This window comes from Balaenoptera ricei, chromosome 5, assembly GCF_028023285.1.
Source record: "Balaenoptera ricei isolate mBalRic1 chromosome 5, mBalRic1.hap2, whole genome shotgun sequence".
NCBI classification, from domain to species: domain Eukaryota; kingdom Metazoa; phylum Chordata; class Mammalia; order Artiodactyla; family Balaenopteridae; genus Balaenoptera; species Balaenoptera ricei.
In genome coordinates, this window is record NC_082643.1 from 67723659 (window position 1) to 67733942 (window position 10284).

A 10284-nucleotide genomic window follows, 5' to 3' on the forward strand; every position below is an offset into this window, starting at 1 on the left:
ACCCCTCTAGGTGGTCACAGAGCACCGAGCTGATCTCCCTGTGCCATGCGGCTGCTTCCCACTAGCTATCTAGTTTACATGTGGTAGTTTTGGCTGAGGCTTGAAGGATAAGCAGGAAGGGTTTTAAGGGATACCGTCTACGCTGCATTGAGGCAGTAGCTCTCTAGTAAAATCACCTGGGGAAGCTTTTTAGGCAACCCTCATCCCTAAATCATTGGATTTAATTATTGGTTCCAAGTGTCACCTGGGCGTAAGTATTATTGAAGCGCTCCCAGGTAATTTTACTGAGCAAACAAGAGAGACAACCACAGAAGGAGCATGGGCTTTGGAATTAGACGGCCTTGTTCTAACGCCCTGTGCCATTCGACTAGGCCTATTGTGGAGGCTGTGTCCGTGTCCCACAGCTGCTCTGTTTCCTCCTATTTCTACCGGTGCCTGGGAAGAAACCCTGCCATGGGAGAGTCCCTCCCCTTTGACAAACTTTCCTTGACTGAAAAAGCCTGGACTAGGAATCAGGAAATCTGGATTCTATCCCAGCTCTGCCACTGAGGTGCTACACGCGTGTGCTGGGTCACATAAGGAGATAAAGCAAAGACACTTAGGATTAATATTTGCAAGACATCGCACTAGGTACTCAATGCATTTCCAGGCCTCAACGTCCCCATCGGTTGAGGTTTTTAGATCAGGATTTGTAGGCCATAAAGTCTATTTAATAGGCCATGACCAGAATTATCTTTAAAGAATGATGTAAAACATAATAGAAAAGTGGAGTACACTGCATAGAATAGGGCAAGTATTGTGAAGTAAAATTTTGTTTCAGTTATAACTACATGCATTTACTGGGTCATAATGTAAAATAAATGTCATGTTATAGGTTTAAGTTAAAAACTTTAAGAGTACTCACTGGCAGTACATATACTAAAATTGGAAAGATACAGAGAAGATTAACATGGCGCCTGTGCAAACACGTGAAGCATTCCATATTTTTTTTAATATTACATTTTTTTTTTACCACAACTTTAAAAAAAGAGTTTGAGAAACATGGGATTAGATGCTCTCTGTGGACCCCTCCCTTCTGCTTTATATCCCTTGACTACTCCAGCCTACCGTGAACTCACCTTTCTGTAACCTCCTTTTAGTTAGTACCATGTAATTCTAGCCTATCATTTATTTCTTTTAAGAGGGAGGCAGGACCGTGTAGTGGTTAAAAGCACCTTATTGAGTTAGATAAATCTATGTTTGAATCGAATTTCTTCACTTATTTGTTGAATGACCTAGAAAATACACCCAACCTCTGCTAGCCTTGGGTTTCTTATGTGGGTGAGCACATCTAGGACACACAGTGTTTCTAAGATTAAATATGATGCTGAAAGTCAAACTCTTAGCATGAATCACCTCATTCACAGAAAGTGCCTGGTGTAAAACAGCAATTATTATCTGACTTCCCGTCCACCCAGATTTTAAGGCACAGTCTGCAATTTAGTGCCTGGCATATACAAAGTCATAAATACCTTATGCATAGAAAACCAAGGATTCCAGCCTCAAGCAGCCCCTCAAGCTGGAGAGCAGCCATTCTCTGTCGGCATGCCCCATGGCCATCCAGGTCTCAGGAGGAGAGGCAGGGCACTCTGTCCTCTACGCATGCATCCCCTTCGCTTTTCCTCTGACATGATTGGTCGAACCTGGGAAGGCAAGGCAGAAGGCAGATCCGGGCTACAGTTTGCTTCAGGGATCAAAACACCCATGACATTTCAGTGCCATCCAAACCAAGACAGATGGAAACTCAATATCAGCTGTTTCACAAGCATCTACCTGAGATGGTTTCAGACAGAAGCACAGGACAAAGAAATGAGAAAGAGCTGGTGGCCAGAATACTGAGAAAATGGGGGTAAGATTCAGACATTACACCAGGAAAAAGTGACCATGATCCAACAGTCAACAAATAAGCAACTCACCAGGTCTTAATTGCCTCACAAATACTCTGGGAACCAAAGCATTGTCTTGTAAATGATTCATTTCAGGAAGTACCCACTAATCAATTACTAGGGCTTCTGTGTAACAGTTTCCCCAGATTTGTAGGGGGTGATCATGTGAACTGGATCATTGATTTTAGAATGAGATAAGCAGCAATACTGGTAACCTAATCTACCTACTCCAAGTAGCTACAAAGAAATTAGCTGCCCTTAGTGGAAGCCAGCCCATTAGGAAGAGTGAAAAGAAACCCATTCATCATGAGAGAACCTCACACCAACCAAGTCTCCCTGGAGCGTTCAGCTAAGCTGAGAAGGTGTTGATGGAGAAGGGGATAATGATCCATAAATAGATGTATGGGAAAGGAGGGGAGAGGGGAGGGGAGCCTCATGAGATTGCACAGGGAAAAAAATGGGCCTTAAAATGATAAAAATTATAGAAGTACAATATTACCAGGACTACCCAAATAGTATTATAAAGAATAGGACTGTTGAAAGTAGCCCTTGATGCTACTTTTTTTTTTTTTTTTTTTTTGGAAGAAAACTTGCTTTGAAATTGTATGGTGAAAAAGAAAAGAAAATGTATGTGAATAATGTAGCCCCACCTAAAAATATGTTGCTAACACAATGGTTTTTCAGGAAAGAAAAAGCAATGATGCCTGGAAATAGCTGCATCTAATCAGCCCCCATCCCAAGCAATCAACTGAAGTCCAGGAAATTCCATATGTAACCAGAAGAATAGACATCCTGGAGCATTTTGCCACAGTTAAGATTAGCGGAAACAGACCCCCATCAGCTCTAGTAACAAAGAAGAATTAAAGGTGAAGAAACTGCTGTGGGTCCCTGTGCCTCCCTTCTGGGAAGGTGGTGGCCGGTGCCGAGGTGGGGGAGAAGGATGGGAATTTGGACAGAGGCAGTGGCCCTGGCTGTCCCGACAGCCTATTGTTCTGAAACCACCCCTTCAGCGCAGCTCAGAGCAGTGTTTTTCTCCAGGGAAAATAATTAAAGAACAGTGGCTGGAGCTCAGCTTATCCTCCTGTCTTATCCTCACAATCATTAAAAATGTTTGTTAACATAGCAATGGTTTATGATTAGCACTTTTGGGGTCTTAAGAAATCCTTCTCTATCCAAAGGTCATAAAGATGTTCTCCTGTACTTTCTTCTAAAAGATTTAAAAATTTCCCTTTCACAATGAATTCCTCCTTCTCTATGGACTTGAAAGACACCAAAAGCACAAACCGAAAAGGGAAAAACGAATACATTTCACTTCATTAAAATTAATAACTTCTGCTTGCCGAAAATATCATAAAGATAAGCCACAAACTCAGAGAAAATCTTGATACCACATCTGACAAAGGACTAGGATGAAGAATATACAAAGAATGGCTGCAGCCCAGTGAAAAAATATCCAAAAAACATGATAAGGTAATTCACAAAAAGAAATATAGATGACTATTCAAGATATTAAAAGATTCTTTTTCTTTTTTTTTGACGTGTCGCATGGCTTGTGGGATCTTAATTCCCCCGACCAGTGTTTAAAGCCTCAGCTTTGAAAGCATGGAGTCCCAACCACTGGACTTCCAGGGAATTCCCAAAAGATTCTTAACTCTCTTAATAATCAGGGAAATGCAAATTAAAATCATCACAATGAGATATCATTTTACATCTACTAGATGAAAAAAAAATGATGAAGTCTGATATTACTGTGTTGGTGAGGATGTGGAAAAGCTGAATCTTATATACTGCTGTTGGGCTGTAAAATAGTACAATTTCTTTGGAAAACAACTTGGCACTATCTAAAACAAGTAAAGATCACATTTCTATGACCCAGCAATTCCACTTCAAGTGGAAGTGTGGAAACTCTTGCGTATGTGCTCTAGGAGACATGTATAAGACTGTTAATAGAAGCACAATCCATATTAGCAAAAACACATATGCTAAATGCAAACACAGCTGAGCACCATCGTTTGGGGATGCCTACATTGTAGTCTACTATTTTTAGAAAGCAAAAGATGATAACACAAAATTCAGGAAAGTGGTTATGTTTGAGGTGAAGGCAGGAGGGTGGGAAAAGGGGAGGAAGGCACAGCCAGTTATAATCATATTTTTAATGTTGGGAATCTTCTGTTGGCCAGTGACTTTACGTATATTACACATATTCCATGGTAGGCACAGAATATTTCATAATACATTTCTTTTAATTTGTTAAGAAAAGAAAGGGGTGAACAAAGGACAGAAATCTCTAATGGCTCATTGTCAAGGAAAACATGAGATCTTGGTAACATCAGTCTCACCAAAATAAGAGGGGAACGGTACTCAAGAAGTGATGGATTGCTCTCTGTCGGGGAGGGTCTGCATAATTTTTGTGTCTGTGGAGGTCCTCCCAGAACATGGGCAGCTGGCCTAGTGACCAGGACCGGTGCCCAGGGTTACACCCTATTACTCAGGTTGGCAAGTGGCCTGGTGGGCAAGTGGTGATCAGCTATGGAAAAGGTATGCCACTTAGCACATGAATGTTGTATGTGGCAAGATCTATTTTAGATGATTTTCCCTGCAGAAAACTGAGGGCTGTTCTGGGGCAAGGCCGTTTGGTCTAATATTGGGGATACCCTACTTTCTACCTTGACTGCATGAATTTGACATTGAACCACAGCTGTTTTTCCAACAGTTGGCAGTTTGAATTGTTATTTGAAAGACTCAGTACTCGGGTCTTGGCAGTGTAAGGACTTTGTAACCGTAGCACTACTCATACAGCTACAACCCTTTTTTTGGTTGTTATTTCTATCTTTAATATATTTGAGTCTTACCTATTCTCCCAAAAGGATTATAAAGTTATCCAGGTGGCAGGATTTCCTAAAGCCCTGTTTTGTCCATCCTTGCTGCCAAAAACTTGGCAAAATAAGGGCTTAATAGGTTTTTTAGTTTGAAAAAATTATAAAGTCACAGGAAGTTTCAAAAATAATAGAGAGGTCCCATATACTCTTCATTCAGTTTCCCCCAGTGATTATACCTTACATAACTATGGAACAATGTCAAAACTAGGAAACTGATATTGGTACAATGTGTGCCCTCCATGTTGCTGCAAATGGCAAAATTTTTCTTTTTTTATAGCTGAGTAGTATTCCATAGTGTGTGTGTGTGTGTGTGTGTGTGTGTGTGTGTGTGTGTGAACTTTATCCATTCATCTGTTGATGGACACTTAAGTTGCTTCCATATCTTGGCAAGTGTAAATAATGCTGCTATGAATATTGGGGTGCATGTATCTTTTTGAATTATTGTTTTTGTTTTTTTCAGATATATACCCAGGAGTCGAATTGCTGGGTCATATGATAATATCATTCTACGTTGGTGATTGTTTCCTCTCTGCTTTAAAAAAAAAATTCCATTACATTTTTTTACATGTAGCTGGCCAGTTTTCCCAGCATCATTTGTTGAAGAGACTGTCTTTCCACCATTGTGTAGTCTTGCCTCCTTTGTCATAGATTAATTGACCATAGGTGCATGGGTTTATTTCTGGGTTTTCTATCCTGTTCCACTAATCTATATTTCTATTTTTGTGCCAGTAACATAATTTTTTCATGACTATAGCTTTGTCATATAGTCTGAAGTCAGGGAGCTTGATTCCTCCAGCTCCATTTTTCTTTCTCAATATTGCTTTGGCTATTTGGGGTCTTTTGTGTCTCCATACAAATTTTAAGATTTTTTGTTCTAGTTCTGTGAAAATGCCATTGGTAATTTAATAGGGATTGCATTGAATCTGTAGATTGCCTTGTGTAGCACAGTCATTTTGACAATACTGATTTTTTTCAATCCACAAACATGATATATCTTTCCACCTGTTTGCAGCTTATTCGATTTCTTTCATCAGTGTCTTACAGTTTTTGGAGTATAGGTCTTTTGTCTCATTAGGTAGGTTTATTCCTAGGTATTTTATTCTTTTTGATGTAATGGTAAATGGGATTGTTTCTTGAATTTCTCTTTCTGATCTTTCAGTATGGAGGTTCCTTAAAAAACTAAAAATAGAACTACCACATGACACTGCAATCCCACTCCTGGGCATATATCTGGAGAAAAACATAGCCCAAAAGGATACATGTACCCCAATGTTCATTGCAGCACTGTTTACAATAGCCAAGACATGGCAGCAACCTAAATGTCCATTGACAGAGGAATGGATAAGGAAGATGTGGTACATATATACAATGGAATATTACTCAGCCATTAAAAAGAATGAAATATGCCATTTGCAGCAACATGGATGGACCTAGAGATTGTCATACTGAGTGAAGTAAGTCATACAGAGAAAGAGAAATATCACATGATATCCCTTACATGTGGAATCTAAAAAGAAATGATATAAATGAACTTATTTACAAAACAGAGACAGACTCACAGACTTAGAGAACAAACTTATAGTTACTGGGGGGCGGGGGGGAAGGATGAGGGGAAGAGATAGTTAGGGAGTATGGGATCAACATGTACACACTGCTATATTTAAAATGGATAACCAACAAGGACCTACTGTATAGTACAGGGAACTCTGCTCAATGTTATGTGGCAGCCTGGATGGGAAGGGAGTCTGGTGGAGAATGGATACATGTATATGTATGGCTGAGTCACTTTGCTGTGCACCTGAAACTATCACAACATTGTTAATCGGCTATACTCCAATATAAAATTAAAAGCTTTTTAAAAAAAGTAAAAAAAAAAAAAAAAAATCCATTATATTCTGATTTTCATAGTGCCTACTGGGAAATCAGATGTAAACCTAATTTGTTCCTTTGTCAGTAATCTGTGTTTTTCTCTGGTTGTCTTTAAGATTGTCTTTCTTTTTCTTTTATTCTCTTTCCTTCCTTTTCTCCTTCCTTCTCTCCCTCCCCCCTTCTTTCTTCCTTTCCTTCTTTTGGTATTCTGCTGTATCATTACAATATATCTATCTAACCTTGTATTTCTTTTTATTTATTCTGCTAGAGATTCATTGGGTTTCCTAAATCTGAAGATTTCTGTTTCTGTAAATTCATGAAAATTCTTAGTCAACATCTCTTTGAATATTGCCTTATTCTACAGTTTTTCTATTATCTCTTGTACTCTGATTAGGTATATGTTAGATATCTTAACTATAGTCCCTATATCTTCTTTTCCAAATATATTTAATTCCAAATATTTGTTCATTTCTTAAAAAGAATTCATAGCTTAAAACTTGCAGATCACTATTAGTTTTATTAATAAGTATTTCTAAATATTTTGACTAAGAGCATTTTAATCACAAAACCAGCATATGTTATTGCAAGTCCAGTTAAAATCTTGCTCAACAGAACCAACAGCAGCAATAGCTAGACCCTTATCATAAACATATTTGGCGCACACTTTTTGAACTGTCTCAGCATCTAGAGCATCAATTCCTGCTTCCAAGTCAGGGATGGGAATTCTTCTATTATAGCATAACATTTGCCTACCAATATCTTCACCATGGAGTTGAACCGCAGAGTTGCAAAAACATGTTTTGTTTCTAGAAGACTTTTTGTGCTACTTTACTTTCAGTGACACTTATACAGAGTCACATGTATTCTTTTTGGACAACATGTAGCATGCCTGCAGCAATGTCTGGTTTACAACTCATATAGAGTCCCCACAATCCTGTATCTGTGTAGCAAGTGTTGAAAGATCGGAAGCTATGGCAGAGGTTGCCACATCAGATGAGACAGGCTGGCTTACTAGTTAAATTCATTCCTCCTCTGAAATGGCAATCCTAGTTGCCAGTCAGTGTGTTTGCAACTATGAGAGAGATTGTATCAGGATGTTCCCAACCAACAGCTGCAACAGCTCTTGCAAGGTATGTCAAAGGCATCTTGTCATCCCTCAAATAAATCTCACTTTCTGTGAATTTGCAGGGAGCCAGAGTTGTTCTTTTTCCTTTGTGTGTGGAAAAAAAGTCATCAAAAGGAAACTTTGTTAACTTAAGCTGTTCATTATAGGAGACTCCTCCAGCCATAGCAAGGACTACTCTTGGCCTCTTATAATGTGTGGTTATATATTCCACTAAGTCTTTATGACTTATAGATTTGATATTTTCAGTTGGTCCCCACATTGTCAATCGAAGTGCAGTATTTGATAAGCTATAGCATGAAGATAATAAAAAGACAACTTCTTGTAAATTAGCTTTGATTTCGTGTATCTCTCTAAGGATTATTCTATACTTGTGTTCAGTCTCTGCTTCTCCCAATGTACTGTTTTGTGTTATATCAGCAAGAGTGCGTACGGCTCTTGGCAAATCTTTAGAGAATTCTTTGGCATAATACATGATCTGCTTTCTGGAGGTATAGGTGTTGAAATGAGCACCCATGTTTTCATTTTCAAGTTCCAGATCTAATTTGAATCTCTTTTTGGTAACACTGAAGTTCATATGTTCCAGAGAATGAGCTGTTCCATTATTCTTATTTTCATGTCAAATTCCAAGATCAATCCAGAGACTCACTGTACATATTGACAATCCAGAGTTTACAGAGGCCACTCTGAGTTCATTTTCCAAACATGTTACTCATGTTTCAAGAACATTCAGAGCAACTTGTATAGTGGCTTGTGCATTTCTCAATCTGTTGTCTCCAAATTATAATGACAACCCAGTGGCCCCTCTGATCAGGAGCCTCTCAGTGAAACCCCAGAGCCACTGCCATACCATGGGCAACAGCATGGCTTGGACCTCCACTGCTACCATCTCTTCTCAATGTCTTTTAACTTCTGTTTTATTTTTTCAATATCTTTTTCCCTCTGCTGAATATTGAGTAATGCTTCAGTTCTGTCTTCCAGTTCATTAATATTCTCTTCCATTGTATCTAATGCTGTACCTATACACTTAGTTTCTAGTTTCATTTATTATGTGAGTTTTTTTTTTTCACCTGGAAGTTCTCTTTGGTTCTTTTTTAAAATCCACCTGACCATATTTCAAAGTATCTAGTACCTTGTTATACTTCAAATAATCTCTTTCTTTTATTGAGTATCAAACCTACTTATTTTATATTTCTTAATTGATAATTCCAATATCATCCATTTTTGCGGCTATAATCCTACTATTTGTTATTTCTACTTATTCTCCCTCAAATGACTTGTTTCCTCTTGTGTTTTATAATTTTTATATTTCAGTGAGTTTATAATTACCTGAGGGAATTATTTGAGGCCTTGATTTAAGGAATATTTATCCAGGAAGTCATTATGAATCTTGAATCACTTTAAATTAAATTCCAAAGTTGAGTATTTGGGGACCACTTAGGTAGTGTGAATTCTAGATTTTGGCTGTAAACCCTCATGAGGATCACTTGTAAATAGCAATTTTCAAGATAGACTCTACCCAGAGTCAATGTTGAGATAAGAAAGTTTCTTTACTATTTTCCTTTGTGGGATAGATTTTCTTCTTTTGGTTTACCTTTGCATTAAAAATGTCAACTTCTGTGTCCTGAACTATTTAGGAATCTTTTTATGTCTTCATCTGGTTTAAGTCCTAGGCATTGTATCCCCAACCCTGCTTGAGGCCCATTAAAATAAAGACTCTAAGCCACCAGTGATAAGTTAATGACCACAGGGCCCCATTGCTTCAGGGTGGTTACCTCTGAAGATTTGTGCTTTCTTGTATTTTTAGCCTCTGATGATTTCCTTCATTTTCCTGACAGCTCAGGTAAGCATTTTAACATCTTTTATCTACACATTTTTAGGTGTTGTAAGCCGAGGAGGTTCCTCATGGTATTTATTCTGTAATATTGTGAGAAGTGGAAGTTTGGGCACTATTCTTAAATACTCTAATTTACAAGCTCTATTGTAAGATAAGCTGAATTGAGGAACAGATATAGTCCTCATCACTCCCCCTCACCCACCGCCAGATAAAAATCCTCTGAACCCCTCAGACTCAAACACTTGAGCTATTAGGGCCAAGTTACCATTTTACCCCCATTATAGTATGGCTGCTGCCCCAGTGAAACACTGGCTAACTTCTTCCAGTAGAAGACAAACTGAACATAAAGTGAGAAGGGACAGTGTCTGGTTCCTGGATAGATACCCAGCATGATGTACTTATTTTGAGCTTCACAACAACCTAATGAAATGAGTAACGTTGCTTTCATTTTATAAGTAAGAACACTGAACCTCAGTGATATTAAGTAATTCATCTGAAGGCTACAGAAGGAGCCAAAATGTTCTGAAAGATCACCCAGGCACATCCTCCTAAAGCAGGCCTTCAGAGGACCTCTGGGTTAACCATTTACTTACTCATCCAACCATTTGTGAATCCATTCAAGAAACCTTTCTTGATAACTTACCATGTGTA

At 38.5% G+C, this 10284-nt stretch overlaps 2 pseudogenes; one reads left to right on the forward strand and one right to left on the reverse strand.

The window, feature by feature from the left end:
* The first annotated feature begins 896 nt into the window (after positions 1-896).
* LOC132366848 (U6 spliceosomal RNA) lies at positions 897-988 on the forward strand (annotated as a pseudogene).
* A 6241-nt stretch (positions 989-7229) lies between these two features.
* LOC132366504 (mitochondrial-processing peptidase subunit beta-like) lies at positions 7230-8685 on the reverse strand (annotated as a pseudogene).
* Positions 8686-10284: the final 1599 nt, after the last annotated feature.